General features: G+C 42.0%; 1 protein-coding gene across 1 annotated transcript in view; it reads left to right on the forward strand.

The window, feature by feature from the left end:
• Nucleotides 1–581: 581 nt before the first annotated feature.
• The window catches only part of UBE2J2 (ubiquitin conjugating enzyme E2 J2), a 189,487-nt gene continuing 168,637 nt past the window's right edge, over nucleotides 582–21,431 (forward strand). The window contains exon 1 of the mRNA XM_085609619.1: nucleotides 582–792. The gene's annotated coding sequence lies outside the window, so the exon portion shown is untranslated. The remainder of the gene's footprint in view (nucleotides 793–21,431) is intronic.

The following is a 21,431-nucleotide window of genomic DNA, read 5'->3' on the forward strand; positions in this document are numbered from 1 at the left end:
CCACTCTACTCCACTCTTCTCTATATCACTCAGCTCTACACCAGGCCACTAACTTTTAGCCATGCTGCTGTACAACGTGGCTAAAACACATTAGAAAAGCCATGCATGGCATTTTTTCTTGAAAGAACATAACTAATCACAATAACCACTAGATTAAGCACTAATTTTGGGTTCCGAAGTAGCATGCTACTCGCCATAAAGCTCTTCCCTGCCTTGTCAGGGGTACTAAGCACTACATAAATCCAATTACATAGGCAAAACCTATTGGCTTTGTAAGTGCTTGTTTTGTTTCTGTCACGAGGTAACATTATCTCACTTTGTAAGGAATGAGAGGAGGACAAGGAACGTAGGCGTAATGGCCACCTCTTCTACATATAGAAGAAAAAGTTCTGTTGGAACACCGGCGGCTCGAGATACATCTACCGGAGGAAGGACAGGCTTATCCGAGGTTCTTTTCTACTACTCCTAAAATGGCCTCCAAATGGACTTAAACACTTAATTATATGCGGACTAGTGTCTAAAACGGCCAGAAAAACCGGAACTTCATCAACGGAAGTGGGTACTACTCTCCTATCCTTAGCCCTTCCGCCGGGAGCGGCCATATTGCACACCGAGTTTGTTGTGAGGGGGAAGGAAAAGGGGAGGGGGCAAGAAGTGAAGGAAATTAAACTGAATTCCTGCGGAGAAGAGCCCCTCCAGAGAAAGACTCCGCCTCTGTAGACAGCCGGTCAAAGAGGCGGAGCCCCAGTTAGGAGAGAGCCGGCGGGGAGGCGGGGCAGACAGCAGCCCGAGGTAAGGTGGTGTGGATGGGACGGGGGTGCAGGTACCAGCTGTGAGACAGCTGGGGTAGGCTCTGCCCTCTCGTCTGTGCCAGCTGATCTCCTTTGTACTCAACGTTTAGGGCCTCGCTGTATCGCTTCCTTGTCAGTAGCGCTAGCACCTTGCGTTTATAGTACCACCTTTTGGTAGAGATAAACCCAGTGAATCCTATTTTAAGCTTTTTCTGTCCAAAGTCGAGTTGTACGTGCCAAAGGGAGGAAGCTGCCAATATTCCCCAGTCTGGTCACCCAGTGGCGTGGTGTTCGCTTATGCCAATGTGCTAGTTCGCCCTATGATGCGGTCCACGGCCCCACTGGAACTTCCCATACCTTGTCTGACTGTTGTTTTCGTGTCTAGTAGGGCCCCCTCCACATACCGCTCCATCTCCCGCCCCGACTTTCCCATTTGGTGTACTCTAAGTCTCTAACACTGTTCTCATTATGATGTACCATGATGTTTCCGGTGTTGTGATGTGGTGGTGTGTGCACCTAACAGTCTTGGTGACTGCGATGCCCTTTCGTATATTGTTCCCACTCGCTTTTCTGTGAACCTTCCCTTTTACGGTCTGTCATAGTGCATCCCTACTCTATTGCGTCCGTTTTTGCGTGTTCCCACTACGCCTGCTGACTAGTTTGTATTGGTACTCCACACCCGGCCCCACAGTCCTCAACATCGTCCATTCCGACACAATTTTTTTTTTACATTCCATGTCCGTATTCTCCCTCCAAACCTTTGATTGTTTTATGTGTGTTCTACCACCCTCATGGCTTAATTAAAGTTCTGTGTTTTCTGGTACCCCATCCCTTGACATTTGATGCTTCTGGTGCGTGCCCCAAGAAGCCTATTTCTGCTGCATTGAGCACCTATCAGTCGTATTCTGTATATCTCGGTTTGTAACATGCTCTTTGACTTCCCCCTGCTATCTTCTCTAGGGTCGACCCTCCACTTTTTGTTATTTCTTAATGTTTACCTCAATTGCTTTCTATCATGTAGCTAGCCCCCTTTTCATTTCTTCGTGTTGACTTCAATTCACTATCGTGTTCCATGTGTTTCACGGAGACATATTATTTGCCAGTAGACCGCCTTCTGAGTTGCTTTTACCATGGAAAAAAATACGTGTTTTGGCAATCTTGGTAAATTCTAACAGGCTCCGAAGGATAATTGCCAGGTTGTTATAGCCATTAAGTAGCCAGCCTTTTATTTGTTTTAGAATATATATCGATCGATCTATCTATATTTAGGTCTGACCTTGAGACATCTTTGTGTCTCACCAGCCTCATGTTTCCCCCCAAAAGATTACAAATTTGTACATACTTGCTTGGGCCTTAGATTAGCCCTCTTCACCAATTAGTCTGTTAAAGTTTCGTTCGTATGTTTCTTTAACCCAACACAATACACACAACACTGGGCAGTCTGTCTGCCCACTTTATTAATTTGCTGTCTGACATTGTGATAGAAGGCATATTATCTGGTCATTTGCACAGCTGGCTGAAAAAAGTGCTCTGAGGTTTTGTGCATGGGTTCCAAGGCTACATTGTTAATTTTGTATAAATATTTTTTATTTTTTGTATATTGCTTATGTTTACAAAAATATTAAATTGTGAAAGCTTCTGATGTCAGATATAGTGGCCTTGGCAGTAGTTTCGTTTGAAAAACTTTATTTGATTCATAAGAATCATAAAAGTACATAGATAAAATGATAAAACGGATCTTAAAACTTTCCATATAGCATTTTAGACATATTAAATATATCCAAAAAACATATGAAATGTCAAAACATGATTATCCTTAAAATCCATATTCTATCAGTCCAAGGATATCATGATAAAAAATGATACCCTATGATTGCTTAAAGCCCTTTTTCTCTATTTCCATATCACGATTCATACCTTTTCCGGATTAATAAGGCAAGTTCTAATAAAATTTAACACAGCACAACAAATGACGAGATTGGACAAAGATCGTAAGTGATTAAAACCATCCTGGTTTGAGCAGGGGGAAATTTCCCTCAGGATGGGCCTGATAAAGCATCCCCTTGTATCTTTATATAAAGTGCAAAACAACATAATGTGCATTGTGCTTTGTTCGGCTAAATTATTACAGGGGCAGGGAGTCGGCTTCTCACACCAGCTCACCTGATTGGGAAAAGCCACAAAAAAGTGCAGTGTGCAGAGACGAAACCTGGTCAGGAGGAAGCGAGATTGTGTCTGAATACTAAAAGATAGATACAATTGCTGATGGCTTAGCAGCCCATGGTTTGAGGTCTCATCTTCCAGATTAGATCTTCTTAGCTCACTGTAGTAGGCATTTTTGATGGTTAATTTTATATTAGATTGTATACCATCCGGGTTTTCATAATAATTTCCCATCCGATCTTATTAAAGGCATTTTTAACATAGCAGAGCCAGGGAATGGACGATACATTTTCTAAATTTAAGTAATCCCTTATAATCGCTCAGCTAAATGATAATTCGTCCGATGACCACACTTTTCCCCCATAGAATCAGGGGGGCAATTTTGACTCTATCTTCAACATAGTCCAATCATAGTTCAGAATGACAGAATTTTGTGGGAGAACTGACAGGAACCATCAACAATCTTTTTATAAACTTGTTTTCCAAAATTTGTAACTGACAGTTTTTTTTTGGCTTCCCCATACTCCTGCCCCCTAAGTTGTAACTGATCAACATTTTAATTTATATAAGATTAGAATTTCGGCCACTGGTTTATGTCCCAGTTTGCTTGCAAAACGAAACAAGCCTTCTATAATTCTACTGGTCTATTGGGCCCTAGTTACAATCGAGTGGTCCCAATTCAATTATTGAAAACATTCTCTAAATATGTAAAAGTGGGTACCTTTTCAATAGTTCTTCCGTTAACTACAAATTTCCTCGTCTTTATGTTTTTAGGGCCACAACCCATAATAAAGGACTTGCTAAAATTGACTTTAAAATCCAATGGCGTCATAAAATCAGTAAACGCGATCAGGGCTTTTTGAAGACTGTTAGCTGTCAAAGTCATCAGTACAGTGTCGTCAGCATATGACAACAGGGGAACCGGCTTCCGGTAGTTAGTATAGCTAGCGAATCCTACAGCAGAGCACTTTTAATTTGAAAGGATATGTCGCCCCAGTTGGTTCATTTTGTACTTTCATATAGAAACAAGCATTAGAATGAAATAGGTCTTGTAACTGTTTTTGAGCTATTGGCATTGTAAATGACAATGCCTTTTATAAAAAATTAAAAAGGCTTTGTCATTTATAATACCAAAAGCAACATCTCTTGTATTGCAGAGCGCGGTGTCCCTGAAGCAGGCGCCACGCTCAGTATTAAAGTTTGAAATAAAAAAAAAAAAACAGAGCTCGGCGTCCCTGAAGCGGACGCTGCGCTCAACATTCAAATACAACAAAATAAAGCAGCCACCATTTTCCCCATTAGTGTCAATAACAAAAATAGTGCTCATTCACTAGATAAAGCAGTCCGTGTAACGCGCGAAGTAAAAGGTCCAGTCCTTATGGGCGGTAACATATGGCGACAAGGCGATAACAAGTAGGGACTAACAAACCTCATAATGAATCGGAAGCCAGCATTTACTAAGGACAATGACACCAGCCAATGAAAAATATGGAAGGCGAGTGGGCGTGGCTTCCACAGCATACTGTATTACAGCATGCCTCGCAGAGCCAGCAGTGCATGCGTGCTGCTGCTAGGCTCGACCTAAAAAGCCTTATCGATGTAGTTCAGACATTGACAAAGGAAGCATATTCAATATGTATTTGCCAATAAAGTTGGCTAGATATTTATTTTAAAAAATCCCAAATCATAAAATTGGCTACAACAACAGAAAGTGTTATGCCCAGGGTATTAAGTGCAGTTAACTGCGCTCGGGGTGGCATGATAAGAGAACTTTTGCGTGCTCTGTATACAAAGTATTGCAGTCTGCCTATATATTTGGCTGGAAGCTGTTGATGGACGAAAATGCAAAAATCCGTGCCGGAGTTGATAAAAACATTGGGAGCTATGATTTGCTATGAAAAACGTAGAAGAGGAAGTATGCGCCACTAGCGTGAGAAAAATAAACTGAATGCTGCTGCAGTTTGAGTTATAAGTACTATCCGAGTCTTATTAAGACTCTAAGAATTCATTCCGGTCGCATAGGGGATGGGCAGGCTCTCCTAGTGGTATGCCATAGACTCACATGCCACAAATTGGAGGAATTGCTGAAGTTGTGCTAATCTTTGATTTTAATGAATTAGATTTTCAAACCGTTTGGATTTATCCACCAACATATCACCCCACCATTCTTGTTGTTGATCTGCATACTTGTAAAGAGAAAAAGACATTTCATGGACTGATGAACCAGAATAGAGAGATAAAGATTGAAAAACATTAACCTGGACGCATCCAACTCTTAACTTTTACCTAATTCCAAGTCAATCGGTTTCACCTTCAAGGAACACATCGCCAGGAATGCCAATGCACCTTTTTACAGGTCCTCTCTACTAAACAAGTAGCCTAAGCACTCCTACTCGCGTGTATGGAATGTGGAAACATCCTTCTCCGTGGTCTCCTAGGCACCAGAGTGCCCTCCTTAAAGACACCCTTCACACTGCAGTAGGCCTCAAGGATCTGAAGTAATTCAACTAAATCATGCTGACCCTGAAGGAAATATACTGGCTTCTCTAACCTGCCCTCCATTATCTTCAAAAGCAGTTACATAATCTACAAAGCCTTTAAGATTGGCAAACCTGCTAGCTTTGCTGGCAAATTCTCATTTGTCAGTGGTTCTCGACTTGCATGCAATTAGGGCACTGCAGGATGGAAGACGGAAGTAAAAAAAAAAAATCAAAAAAGAGAAAAACTGGAAGCAAGTCTCCTCTATCTACTCACCCAGAATCTAGAACAACATCTCTGTACCTATCCGAACCACCCAACTCAATCACTCCTTTAGTTTAGCAAAGACCTCAAGACAAGCATTCAGACAACGCACTACATCTCATCACCATAGAAGGTTCCCGTCCTCTCTTCAGACTGGGGAACCCATCTCGTCTCCACCCTGCTGTCATTCTTGGATTGTATTGTCTGTCTAATAGCCCTGTTCAAAATTCCTCCGTTTCATTTGGCTAGGTTTGCAGTGGATGAGTACCCACCTACATATACCATTTAACATGGGGGGAAAACATGGAGCCTTGAAGAACTCGCCACAGCACTAGTTTGGGTGACATTGTAAACAAAGCCAGTTGGACAGACTAAGATCTCACAGAAAAGAGTAAAATCAGTCCAGGGCTACACCCTGGATGTGAAAATCGGGAAGCCTCTGTAATAGAATCTGATGGTCAGCGGTGTTGAATGCCATTAATAGATGCACTAGTCTACTCTCTGGTATATCCCAACCCACTGCCATGCTAAATGATTTATTTAAAAAAAAAAATTGGAATGAACGTTTTAAAACAAGCTATGTTCTTATAACTAACTTTAGAAACACCGTATACTACCTAATAGTTAAATTATTTTGCTTGCCACTGGTTCTATATATGGTGCTCTGGCCTTTATAGAAACTTACAGCAGTATTATTTTGAAAGGTTAGCACTACTACAGAGGTTCCTTAAATGACAGGTTTTTCAAAGGAGAGACTGCATGTGTCTCCAAGACCAAGATGGTTCTTGGCCTAAGACAGTAAGTTGGATGTCAAAACCTTGTTTACGCTGCTTGTTAGGTTGGCCAAGTCATCAAGACCTCTTTTATATTAGGCGTGCCAAGATTATCAGTATTATCTGGCAAAAGATCAACATGTCTGGTCATGGTCATTACTTTAAAAATAATGAACACCTTTGAATTACGGTAGAGTATAATTTAAGGTGAACACCTTTAGTCATAACCATTTGAAAGTTGTTTAAGAAACTAAATTAAGGCTACAGCCCTGTTCTGTTAACTACCTCAGTTTTCTTTTGTCAGGATTCTGTAGAGCAGACACCTTTTTTGGATATACTGGGACAGTGTTAACATAAGAGTTTAGCAGCATGAAAAGGTCAGAAGCAGAGGCGACTCCTCCACTAGGGCAGAGGAGCGTCACCCCGCTACTTTCATGCAGTGCGAGAAGCAGACACATAAAATGGTAATAACTTTCCGTTATTACCATTTAATGTTTGGTTGCGGGTGGGCGGGGATGCTCTGCGAGCAGGCAGGGCAGGGGTGGAGTGGTGTACCCACTTCTGAGGGCTCAATGACTATTTGGTCGGCCCTCTGGGGCCGCCCAAACCAGTCATGTGCACTCTGATCTTCTCCATGCAGGCTGCAATGCAGCCTACATAGAGAAAATTGCTTCCCCGTAAGCCACTGGCTGGGCGGTGTCCCCACTAATCACAACACTGCTTGCAGTATTGTGATTGGCTATGGGGAGGATCCAGAGGGAACCTGACTGCCTGCTTCCTGTTCCTCCCGGAGGCAGGAGAGCAGAAGCAGGAGCAGAGAAGAAGCGGGACCCAGCCGGCAGAATGGTAAGTCTTTTTTTTTTTTTTTTTTTTTTTTTTTTGTCAAATTAAACCTGCCCCCCACCCACCCGCAAGACATAATGGCCGCGACCTTTCAGAAGCTGTCTAAAAGTTTTTAATAGGACAGTCTATGGAGGTGCTTTAAGATCAGTTCATTAGTTTAGTGTCCCACTGTAAAATCTAATGTATACCCTGTAGTACATGTTTTTGAGCCTCTCTGGTTTCGAGGCTGCCTTTGTAGTTATTTTCTGACCTAAGATAAGATCAGTGATCTAAAAGTTCAAATATTCCAGTGCCTAATAGATTGCAATCAATATTTACATACCAAAGGGGTTACTGGGGTCTCCCATAATCACTGTTGAAAATTAAAAGTTTTAGAAATCTGTATAAACACAACAGATCTTCTTAAAAAAACAAACAAAAAAAAAACGTTTTTTATCCAGCTAAGGTATCCCAAAAGCAGCAGTCATGCCTTGCTGTCCAGTGTATTTGCTCTGTATCATGGAGTACAGGCTACATTTTGGTTCTGCGCCTCTGCAGGGTACAGTTAACCTCAAGTATGACTTGGGATATTTTCTTTCAGCATCCAGGTCGAGGGTGGTAGGACGAACACTACTTTGTTATTTTTGGTGCTTTATATGGTGACAGCAGTGGGGAGGTGGGTGAGGGGTTCCTTAAAGTAACTTGATGGTGATGTAGCAGGGTCATGTCCTTATCAGTCTAAGTCACCACTGCTGGGGTTTGGTCAACAGCTCTTCATTGTAGTGAGGAAGCTCTTATGTTTCTAGAAGATTTCTTTCTTGTCTTCTCTTCCTTGCTGCTTTTCCCACTTTTTCTACAAGGCTGGCAGTACAGGAATTTGTGGTTCCCTCTTATACAGAGGCAGAGCACACCTTGTCTCCACACAGTCTGGGTGATTGGTAAGAAGTGGCGATGAGGGATTAGCCTGGAGGTTATTACTGGATTTTATATTTAGGCGTCGGTGCAATTTGATCCTGGGATACAGTTGTGCTCTTCCAATAAAGACTCTCTCTCTGATTCAAACTAGTTGCCTCCTTGTAAACTTGTTGGAGAGATTTACCCTCTTCGTTACAAGTTTGTGTTGTGGTTCCCTCTCTCCAAGCAGCACCACTTCAAACATGCAGGTAAAAATACATAGTAATAAATTGTAGTCCCCAAGTTTGCATGCTGCTATAACTTGCTTATCAATCCCTGGAGGGTGATATCTCAGTTATGTGCTGCTACTGCATGGTTTTTAGCAGGATAATCTTCTGTTAGTCTGGCATCCTTTCAAGAATGTTCTTGTATCACTTTTAAGGACACTGAACCTTGTTTGCTCATGACAGTATTCAGATATTCATCTGTCAAAGATATGTTTCTTCATTTCTGTAGTGTGTGGCTCGACATCTAAATTGGCTGGTTATGTTTGGCTGGGTTGGGAATGATTACATAAGACAAGCAGGTGAATTCCCCATATATCTGTTTCAGGGAGCATTGAGGGCATTAATACTTCTAATGATCGCCAGCATCTCTGTTTGCTTACTGTGGTCAGTTGTTCATCATCTGTTTTTGAGGCTATGAGGAGATTGTAGTGTTCAAAAGGCCCTTGTTACTGCTAGACCAGTTGGTAGGCATTCTGAACATCAGCAAGTAGCCTTCTCATACATGACTCAACCTGCTGGGAACTGCTGCCTTGTTGATGTTGTGTCCGGATGGTACAAAGTCTACTATACTAGTGATAACTATGAGATCCTTGCACACATTCTGGTCAAAGTTTGCAACACTTTTAGCACTGGCTGTACTTTTTGGTCTCTAGGGAAACGATTTCACATTTTCCAGCATCTACGTAAGTACCCTCACTTGGCTAGGTTCTGCTTGTGCATTCTGATCCTGTCGGTTTTTGATGTATCAGGCCATGACTGGGGAAAAAGTGTTTTGAGCTCTAATAAACTGATACAAGACCATTCTTTTGTCAGAGGTTAGGCACTTTTCTTTGACAATGTGGCTCCAAAAACGTAAGTTTGGTCTTCCTAAATTCGTATTTCTGCTATTTTTACCATACCTGTTTTTGGGACTTGTCACTCTCTTAATGATCTACTTCAAAAACCAGAATGTCATTGCTGTAGTTAAATATGTTCATAACGGGCCTGGTGAACCTCCAGATTTCTCCTTGAAAGTTCTCTCTGGTACAGCATATCCTGAAGCTCACCATTGTGTACTTTAAAGAACTTGGGTTAGAAGTAAACATTCATTTGTGTTGCTCTTGCAGAGATTTATTAAGTTGGTTGTAACTTCTTCTTAGGTAGTACTTTGATATGTTGGGCCCCATTGCCATGCCATTTATTTGTACCTCTGATGTATTTCTCTTTCACTCTGGACATCAGGTTGGCATATGTCCTAAAAACCTAAAAATATGTTTTTATTTCCACATTCTGTTTAGACAGCCCATTCATAGAAGACACCATCAGGTTTGTTCCTGTGATCTAACTGATGATCCTCCTCTTCTGCTATGTGGTCAAATTGAATTTTGCTCCCAGTGGCTGGTAGATACGGTGTTATATTATAACTGAAAAATACAGTCATTCTTTTAAGAGGGAGAAATTTAAAGTGCAGAAAAATGTTCCATATTATGAACATTTTTGCAGAACATGTTTTCTACACTTTAAACTTCTCCCATAAAAAAATGGTTGTACGATTGTGCTGGATGTAGGATTGTCTGGTAACAATGTGCAAGTTGCTTAGCCTTCAGTAGCTCACATTGATTTTCACTGATCAGAAGTAGCTGTTTCTACAGAAAAGATTGGAGACCCGATTGGAGTCCTATACACTTCTGTTTCATTGCCATCTGCTTAAGTCCATCTTCTCATATTTGATCATGCATATGAAGTGAGCTGTATTGTATGGCATGAAGTTTGGCTTCTGTTATCCCATTGTAAAGGAGCCTGGTGGCTGCTTCTTTATTGTCAATTAAGATTGATCAGTTTGAGTAGCTAAGAGGCTGGATATGCTACTTAACTAACTTTGAATGTTGACCAAACTTACACTTGTTGTCTAAATTGGGAATTGCAACTTATGAAATCGGCAACTCTCGAGCACTATTTTGGTGATTCAGAGCAAAAACAGGATCTGTGCACTGCCTGTTGCTGAGGCGTGTAATTGGAACTTGCATTATGAGGAGCGCTGGGTGGCTAAGATATTGAACTCGAAGGTGAAATCTTCTCAGAAGACAGAGGTAAAAATCTTTGTGGTGACTTCTGTCACTGTTCTTCTCCAATGCTTGATAATTGAGTAGTAGTCTTCTCTACAATATGGCGAACAGTGAATTTAAAAGCACACTGGGCCATTAACATCGGTCTCCGCGTAACCTGATTAATTATACTTTACAGCGTTCTCCTTCAGGAACATGAGCAGGATTAATTGCAAGTGTGACACTTTAATACACTGTTGACTTGTAGTCATGGCATGAGTGGAATTTCGTGTTCCATTTTTTTTTTTTGTACCGTCTAACAGGTAGCATGTTTGAACACTCACTCTTGTGCTGGTAAATTGGCTTTTGCCTAATATGACGTAAAAACGTTTACAAGACCTGCACTAACCCCACGAGCCCCCTAGGGTGGTGTTGAAAATTAGCATCTAGTGGTGTAGTTTTTAGACCTTTCTTTTAATTAATACTCTATTCATACTTCCTTTACTAGCATGCAATACAGTTGCTATATTTGCAAAATGCATGACGTACACTCGTATCTTAAACAACTCTCTTGCAATCACGGGGAGAACGCCTCATGGTCAGGCTTTTTAAACACATAGAATCCTGAATTTGTATTCTGTAACACTATGTTAACTATGCAACTCTTAGTTGCGTCTTGCGTGCAATGGGATTATTTTTAATATATTTATCTGCTCGTTTACCTTAAACAATGCAACACAACGTTTGAAAAGATATCGGCAGAAATGTGCACAGAAACCAAGCACAAAGTATGAGCATTCATGGTGTTCCTTCAGCAAAGAACTGATACCCAAATATGCAAACTACCCATACATAATAGGTAGGTACAAAATGTATAATATTAATATCCCTGGTCAAAATGTCTGATAGCAGTGCACTAATTACAACTTAAGTCTATAGAATGCTTTACATATGTTTTTTACAGATTGCATGGTGAGAGTATTTTAGAATGATTCTTGAGCAAAACAACGGGATCATTAATTAAGAATTCTCAGCAGTAGCTAATCAACGTTCTTGTAGAAAGAATATTAAGTGTTGAAAAATGACTTGTGACTAGTGGTGTGGCTAAATCTCACAGCATTAAAAAGGCTATAGACAAACAGGAGGAAACATTGTGAGGACAAGACTGAGTTGCTACCATTCTAGGTTATTTTATGGTGCCACAAGCATAGAAGTGGGCACAATTGAATGGCTCTGCAGTATTATACCAACAGTATTTTCCTTTCAGGGATAGATGACTGCAAATTTCAATGAATGCCTGTACTTACAATTGTCCAATTCTAACACTGCCCTCCTGATAACTTCTCCCCCCTCCCACCTACCATTGTATGCATACCTCCTTAAGCCATGCTAAAAGACCCGAAACACAACTTCCCAGAAGCCATAGGTACGTAGTAAAATAGAAGTAGTAGGAAGAGGATTGTGAGAGGTCTTACTGTTAACAGTGTGGAGCAGGTGGAAAGTCGCATGCCTCCTCTTGGCTCCCCCAGCTTCCACTAGAGCAGAGGGATGAACTGTTTCTCCATTGCCCTTTTTCCGCTGTAACACCATAGATGCTCTACTCGCTTATTTGAAATTCTTGGAATGGATGAGTATAATCCACAGTTGGATAAGGGTGAGTCGAGCAGTACCGGGGCATTAGTTTCTTTTCTCTTAGTTATATGCATATTAATCCATTCATTTGTAATCGCTGTAGGCTGGAAAGAAATGATGGGAAGAACGGGTAAATGTTTGTTCAGACAGAATGGTTTCATTATAGCCTTGAATTTGAGATGATTTGATTTCTGATAACTTTCAGCTGAATTATTCCAGTGGTTTAGAACACCATTTTACAATATGGCAAATATCAATTGTTTGTATCCCATAGCGACCATGCTTCCAACATTTTGATAGCAATATGTTCTGCTTGTTTACAGTAGTTTTCCTGTCCAACTCGAAACTTCGGTGCCCTGGTTTCTGCCAGTGTTGCATTGTAGTTTACCACCTAAATGGTCCTGGCTTTTACGACGGAGATCATTTTCTGTGTACTTATTACCATTTGTGTTTTTTGTCATCAATCCACCTGATTTTTGCACATTCCGAGAAAGATTAAGTGCATGCTTTGTGACAAAGCCTCAACATCGCAGGGTACGTAACTGAAGCGTCACAAATAGTATGTAAAACTCTGTAAATGTTCACATGTTGCCAGCCGCGGTCGGTAGTAGGAGTACCTGCAGGGCGGCGACGTGGGGAGGGGCAGGGTGGGGGGTAGTAAACTATGGATTACGGAGGCTTACAGGTAAGTTAACATATAAATTAATAAAACGAATTTCGTTGTGTGCACTGCATCCCCAAATGCGATGCAGTGCACGCAACGAAATTCGTTTCATTAATTTGTATGTTAATTTACCTGTAAACCTCCGTAATCCATAGTTTACTACCCCCCACCCTGCCCCTCCCCACGTCACAGCCCTGCAGGTACTCCTACTACCGACCGCGGCTGCATGTTGCTTAATATTTGGTGTAGCTAGTCTGGGCGCAGCCAATTGTGGTGATAAGGTCACGGAAGCATAGGGAAATTAATATTGTCCAGGATCTCAAACTTTGGTCAAGGAGAACTATGGGTTTGAAACCGGGATCTACTTGTTCCTCAGAATATATGTATTCAAATGACCACATCCAAACAAAACAACAAACTGATAGGTTGCTGGTTTGAATTACTGTTAACAATTGTTAAGTACTCTGGGTCGGATTTCAGTCTTCTGTTTTATTTTTTACTTTTGCCCACCATGCCACATCAGACAGGGATCCGTCATACCCAAATCATCCTTGATCCTGCTCCAATAGAAGCAATCTAACCCGAATTGCCTCGTCATTATTTCAAGCATTCTGCCCATCAGTTTGTTTTATTTTCTACACTTTTATTGTAGTGCTCTTGTGATTGAGTGGCAAAACTCCTGGAAAGGAGTAGTTGAATGATTGCTTGGCCTTCATGTTAACAACGCAATTCACTACTTTATCATTTGCCAAACGTTCACCTTTTGTGACAGATATTCTTTTTGATGTGAGCTTGATAGACATCCGAATGCAAGTCGTTGGCACGCTTCTGGAAATATTTGTGATGACTTGTTCACGATGTTATTGGGAATAACATGAAAGCAGTATGAATACCAGCGGAGCTTGACTTCATTCTTGCCATCAGAGGAATTGTTTTAACAACTTTAACATTTGAAAAGCTTTTGGTTCGTTTGGGAAGCAGTCAGTAGGTAAACAAGTCCTCTGCCTTTCAGTGTACCAAAATGATTAACGAATAATATTTTAACCTCTTTCTTTAGAAGTTGGAATACAATTATTTTGTAACTTCCTTCCTTCTCTCATGAACTTCGATCTCCCCTTTAGGTGGCTATCCTTTCTGTGTTGGTCAAGCTTGGATGTTACCTGGTCAGGAGTGGGTACATTACCAGGCCTATAACTGTAGGGGCATAACTTCTTCGGTGGTTGTTTTCCTCCGTTCTGAGTTGGGGGGCCAAGAAAACCCTCTATTCTGTATTACACTACGAAACACACCAGCAAGCCGTACTCCAAAGCCCTTGTTGCGGTGCAGCAAAATAGGAAATTCGGAAGCAGGGGAGCATGCATTTTGATGCTATAAGATGTCTTAATGTCAGGTATAGAATACATTTCATTGAATGAATAAAGATAAGCATAAGAAAGGTTCTCGATCTTACATTTAGACTTTAACTTCCCAACTTGCAGTATACAATCAAACCATGTTCAATAAGGAAGATAAACATGGGGCCAAAGTGTTGCCTTGATTAAAATAAATATTCTCAACTTTGTAAACTGCAAATATGAAAACTGTCACAATAGGGAAAATTCATATATATGTGTATCAAAATCAACCACTCCTACACTTGAGACGCTTAAATTGTTAAAGCCATGGAAAAAGCTATTGAGGTACATGCATACTTTAATGAATACATAAGTGATGATCAAACTCTATGGTAAATGAGTCAGAGACCATGACAACACAATTATATATTCATAGTGGGAAGCAAAATCCACATCTGACAGAGAGACAGTAGAGGAGCTTCTATCCAGAGATGTTGAGCTTTGGTGCAGACTTGAAAGTGGAGATAGAGCGAGTTAGCTGAGAGAACTCAGCAAAATTATTCCCATTCATGTTTTGATGGCATAGTGTTTGGTAAGAGTATCATGAAGCACCTCACAGTAAAATCATAATTTGTGTAGACCTTCTGAAATTTATGGCAGGTCCTATGCTGTATTGGGGTTTCATTTAATGATGTAGGTTGGTCGTACGAGAAAGTGATATATTTCTAGAAATACAAAGTGCCTTTTTCTAGACCCTCTGGCACTAAAGACTCGGTCAGTGTGAAAAACCAGTCGTACTGCAGCCACCCCACAACTCACTGATCAATATTTGAGTGGGATGTGTTTCAGGTAATGATGGATCCCATTAGACATTACTGAGATAGTTGATGGAAGCTCAAACCCTCTTTCATTATTGAAGTACACACTAGTGGGTACTAGAAAAGGAGGCATTTTTTCAAAGATTTATTTTTAGAATAAAAATCCTAATCTAGAGCATACAATATAAATTGTAACCACAATAAGTATCAATAAACTGCAGTAGCAACGTTTACCAAAAGCATGAACAAGATGAAATTCTCCCTCATGATTACTGTTCTATATTTATAGCAGTTCTGCCAACATTCTCCTACTTCTAATTATCAGCCAATTCTAGCACATCATAAAATAAAAACCTATTTTGAATTTCAGAGCTGGTGCACACCTGCAAACTTGTTTGAGCAATATGAGTTGTGTTTTTCTAATAGCAAGGCTTGTCCTTTGAGGCCAGCAGCACAGGTAAGTTCAGCAAGCAAAGATGTGAATGCTAAGTGTCTCCCCAGTAGCCTTCATTTAGAATCAGTGATCTGATTCTGCAATGGCTATCCCAATGTTGCCTTGTATTAAGGCCCCCTGGTCTTTGTTCGGCTTATATAACCTTATTTCACTGTTAAAACTCACAATATAGAGTGGTGTGATGCCCTTTCACTTATTTTCATTCTGGACGAGTGTTCTTTCGAACAAAAATTAGATCAGTAGTTATCAACCTTCTAGAAACTCTTGAGAATATCAATAATAAATAATGTAAAACAGAATACTCTGCACTTAAATACTGCAAATATATTCAAGCAATACTTGATTATCACGTTGCATAGTACAATATTATAAAGTAAACTATATGTGCATTCCTTCATTCACAAATATGCACCAACCCTTCTGTTTTCGTTTGTACAAATGATGTCATATCTGTAATGCATGATTTTGTCTCTTTCCCACTGCTCATTACCAAGTCTGCATTGTCGTAGGTTATCAGAAGGGAAGAGCAAAGATGGAAATCGGCTATACTAGTAAACATAAGCAATCAAAGACTTGTTACAACCATGTGGATTCTCATGAGTGAGATGCAGCTTGATTCCTATGGTGCAGCCAGCTTCATGATCTGCTTTCCTTGCTAACTTTAAGACTCTTATAATGGTCGAATAATGGTTACCAAGATAGTTGCAGAGAGCATTGAAAATGCAGATATATTAGGGGTCAAAATCTCACTGCCTCCTACTTGCTTACCGTCCCCCGTGGTCAACCCCTAGATTTAATGATCTCTTTTCAGAGATTATTACTGACCTCTGCTCACGGTACCAACGACTCCTAGTGGTTGGTGACTTCAACAATCACTGGGATATTGTACCGAGAGAGCCGCTCATCAGCCAATTTGAGACAGCGATGAGTTCGATGGGGCTCCATCAATTGGTGGATGGCCCCACCCACAATAAAGGGCACATCCTGGACCTTATCTGGGCCTCGCAACCACGGGCCAGTCTAATGGATATCAGCCCCTGTGCCTGGTCAGACCACTCACTAATTGGCTGCTGGGTCCCGTTGGACAGCCAACTGTCACAACCTCCCCCAGGGTGTAGAAGATTGCAAAGCTGGAACAAAATTGAGGCAGACAACCTAGTGGATACCCTACGTAGGCTCCCCCGCCAATATTTAAGGAAGGGAATCTTGACCAGGAGAGTGAAGCCCCCACGAACACCCTACGCGATTCCATAGATCAAGTGGCACCGGAGCGGCGGGAAAGAGTTGGAGACGAGGGCAAGGGGGCCCCCTGGTTTAACAAGGCGTTGAAAGGAAGCAAAGACTCAGCCAAGCCGAGAGGCGATGGCGTAAATCATACGACCCAACGGAGCTGACAACCTATAAAACCCTACTTACCTCATACAAAAAATCCATCACGACCAGGAAGGCTGAATATTACGAGGCACGAATTATAGATGCGCCATACAAGCAGAAAGAGACTTTCAGAATACTGAAAGAACTCAGCCAAAAGGTTGAGCTGAAATCTGCAGCCGCGCTCGTAAACTGCAACGTGTTCCAGACCTTCTTTCTCCAGAAAGTCAGGGCTAGCCTCTCCGAGATTGATAACACCCCTATCAATCAGGGCTCTCTAGTCCTGAATCTGGTCCCTCCTCTCCCTTGCAAGCAACTCACCATCTTCCCTAATCTAGATTCTACGTCCCTGACACTACTGACGAATCACACCAAATCAGGCTCCCCTGCAGACCCCTGCCCCCCGAAGATCTTCCGAATGGACCTTCCCGGGCTGGAAAGGCAGATCCTCGCTCTACTGAACAACTCTTTGGAGACTGGCTACTTACCCTCCAACCTGAAGGAGGCCAGAGTCAGCCCCTTGTTAAAGAAACCTGGAGCAGACGCCGCTAATCTAAAATATTATAGGCCCAGCTCCCCTTCCTGGCAAAAGTTGTCGAACAACATGTCCTCACAACACTTTCGTCTTTCTTGGAGGAACACCAACTACTCCAAGCCCGACAGGTGGGTTTTAGAGCCCTTCACAGCACTAGTGATGCTGTCTGTACTTGATGATCTCAGAATTATGGCTGACAACACAAAAACAAGCATTTGCAATGCAATAGGTCTCGCATTTACCCTAGTTTGAGCTACTGGCATTGTAAATGACAGTGCCTTTTATTTATGTTTTGGTTTTTGAAACCTAAATAAAACACATTGTCATTTACAATACCAATAGCTTAAACTCGCATAAATGCGAGACCTATCGCATTGCAAATGCTTGTTTTTTTTGGGGGGGGGGGGGGGAGGAGAGGGCTTGTGGACGAGTGGGGTGGGATTCAAAAGTGTCTAACAGGTACTTCTCGGCACGAGGCCCCGCCCCCTCATCACACTCTGAGATTGTTCTTCAAGTTGGCAGGTATGATTCTCGGTTTCTTCGGTGTCATCATTCTGTCAAAAATACGGGTCTTCCAGGATGGTTTGGTAAAAATGAATACATAATAGTGCTATAAGGTCATTAGTCAAGTCATTAACTCGTCTTGAATAAGAGTTATGGTAGTTCCATAGAGATCTTGTAATGTAAAAAACACTTTTTTTCTGCTAATTATGAGCTGTTCTTTTTAAGTAGCCATCGAAACTCTTAGTGGTCTTAACTTATTTTCATTTAACAAACATGTAATAATATGTGCGTCTATCATGCAGAAGGATGGATGGAACATTTTTAGTCTGATGTGATGCAATATTTCTTTTTTCCATTTGTTACATTTTTTATTTCGTAGAGTTCTGCCTTTGGTAACGGAAAATCTTTCTGATGTAGATTTATTTGGTTATATCACTGTATTGGTTGTAATGGGAGCTTGCGTTCTATCTTTCGATGCAGTGTGAGTGAGTGTTCCAGTAATCCCTCTGATATTGGAGGGATAAGATAACATCTGCTTTCATCCCTGCTGACCTCTCACATATCCAAAGAGACTTAATGGTCCAGGTCATTGCTGCTTATCTCACAGGTAAAGTCACTGGAGACCAAAGGCCACCAGCCCAAGGGAAGCAGTTAGGTATTTTTTTTTTTTAAAACACATTTTATTAAATGTTCTATTTTTCAACCCATCAATCACAACATGTTACAGTCATACACAATGTTGTGATACATTGAAGTCATCGTACGGTGTACATGCATTATCATCAACAATAAGTGTATGGTACAGGAATAAAATTATCCCATCCCTCCCTCCCTCCCCTTACTTCATCTGGCACCGACCATTCCTAGTGCATATGTCAAGGTGTTCCCGCATCTACTCCCAGCTGCATGCAAGCATTCAAAGGGGTATGTATGCGCCCCATAGTGCAGGAGTCACAAACAATGGAATTCCCTAAACATGGAAACTGGAAAACAGGGGCTAGGTAATAAAACCGTTATGTCCGAGCTATCGGTACAGGTGGCGGGGCCAAGGCCCTGAAGGCTTCCAGGACACTGTCCCAGTCTAAAGAGAGAACCCTTTTGCGCAGTCCCCGGGCTTCCTCCCGGCGGATGGCAGCACTCTCCACTCCACCTCATCTCACTACTTCCCCTTGCCAGCTGGAAAGTTGGGGGTGTGTGGTCGATTTCCACCGCATCGTAATTGAGCGTTTAGCCAGAAGCAAAGACAGGTCTACAAAACGAAGTTGCACTTTCTGTGCCTTAGGGTGTCTTATCAGTCCCAAAAGGCATACTGCAGGCGTGTCTGGGACTGGGATCCCAACCGCAGTTGTGAGCAAGGACAGTACCTCGGACCAATAGGGGGTAAGCACAGGGCACTGCCATAGCATGTGTAGTAAATCAGCACCCTCTAATTTGCATCTCTGACAGCGGTGTTGTGTGGCCGGAAAGATACGTTGTAAGCGGTGCGGGTGAGATACGCCCTGTGCAAAACCATATATTGGATGAATTTGAATTTGGCGTTCCGTGGAATTTTCCTGGGGTATGCTAAGGCTTTGTCCCAGTCCCTATCCGTCATGTCTGGCCCCAGGTCTGCAGCCCATTTATTGTGTAGATCCGTTAGTGGGATTCTGGTGTGGGTGATCATGCCTTTGTAGAGCCATTTGGTAAGGTGGCGGCCGTTTCCCATCAGGTAGGTCATAAAGACCATTTTGTGGCGTGGGGGTTCCTCCCTGTGTGGGGCCCAATGTTTCTTCACATACTGCACAAGTGCAGCATGCAGTAGGTACAATGCATCTGTGACCCCATGATGTCGTGCAAAATTACCATGGTCCATTAATGTGCCGTCATCAAATAGGTCACCAACTGTGGTCAGCCCACCCTCCGCCCAAGGAGCAATCGTCGTTTAATGAGCAGGCCAGTGGGGGTAGGGATCCCAAGGAGTGGAGTAGTGTTGGAATAGGGAAGGCAACTACGTGTGTAATGAGTGGCTTTTTTCCAATAAGTGAGCGCCGTGCGCAAGAGCAGCGTGGCATCCGCTGGTACCCTAGCCTGCGGGAGCAGCAGTGTGTGGAGCCGCCCCCGGTCTACGTCTGGAGGGGGAAAATCTATTTCCTGTAAGTTGCGCCCTGCCTGCCAATACGATAGCCATTGCAATTGGCTTGCATAGCAGTATGCTCGGAAGTCTGGGGCACCCAGCCTGCCCTTATCAGTGTCTAATTGTAACTTGGTCAACCCAACCCTACGGCGGCCATTACCCCAGATCAAAGCGGAGAGTGTAGTGTTCAGGGAGTTGAGCATCGGGGTCGAGGTCACAACCGGTAGGTTGGTGAAGAAATATATAAAAGCCGGGGCAGGACTACCATTTTCGAGATCGCTACTCGGCCCATCACCGAGAGTGGTAGGGAGGACCAAAAATTGACCTGGGAGCGGAGCGATCGTACAGCTGTGCCCAGATTGCCTTCAATGAGATCTGGCGCTGATCGGTAAATCTGAATGCCTAAATATCTAAAAGTGTGTGCAGCAACAGTTAGGGAATGGGAGCCAAACTGAACTGTCTCTGGGCGATCAACCTGTCGGAAAAAGAAGGCATAAGACTTATTGTCATTGATGGTAAGGCCCGAAAGCCATGCACAAGAATCAGGGAAGCAGTTGGGTATAGCAAGGTTTGCCCCGTGATGGATAGGTCTTGGGTGGGCTTAGGTGTACCCACCAGATCGCTGCTCTCTCCGGGTATGATAATGGCAAAATACCTCGTGTCACACGCAATTCAGTTCAGAATATGTTTACAAACAAAAAGATGCATATATTCCACCAATTGCAATATGGGGGGCTTTTGACTGTTCTGAGCACAATGCACTTTGTTAAATAGTCCGTCCAGGAATCTTAAAGTTGTGTTTTTATAGATATTTCGAAGTGAGATTGTTGTTGAGACTAAAGGTTATATTTTCTTCATGATACCATAGCACTTTATATAGGGACTGATTAACTATTAATACTTCCTATTAGGGTTTTCAGGACGCATAGTCTTAACATGACAATTTATATTAGGCTGGCCTGAGTTCAGAATAGTATACCGTTCAAGTGTATGTGTTTTGTGTTTGCCTTTTTTAATTAGCTTAAAATATACTATGCTCATGTGTCACTTTTTAGCATGATGCACTTTTAAAAAAAAAAATCTTTCCCCTTTAAGAAAGTGAAAGCACTTTATTCACATGTTTCACTGCAAAATGTGTTTTAGCTGTGACTGAGCACTATAACGTTCATTAATGATATTGCACTTATGGTTAATATGTGCTCTGAATTGTAGGTGCTGTTTAATGATGATGCATTTAAAGGAATTCTACAGATCTATGGACTAGAAATGTCATCCGGGGTGAAATGTGTTTATTGAAGTTTCTATTTGTATACCATACACTGCTCAATAAAAAATTCATCAATATTGAGAAACTACACTAGTCCCCTGAAGCTGTTGCCAAGTGCACTGCTGAATAAGGAACATGTTTGAGCTACAGAAGGGCAGAGCGCTATTGGTCAAATTCCCAAAGCTCACCGGTGACAAAAGGGGAGAGTGTCATTCTCCTACTGAGTGGCTGAAGCATGGCATG

Source organism: Triturus cristatus, chromosome 1_2 (assembly GCF_964204655.1).
Source record: "Triturus cristatus chromosome 1_2, aTriCri1.1, whole genome shotgun sequence".
Taxonomy (NCBI): Eukaryota; Metazoa; Chordata; class Amphibia; order Caudata; family Salamandridae; genus Triturus; species Triturus cristatus.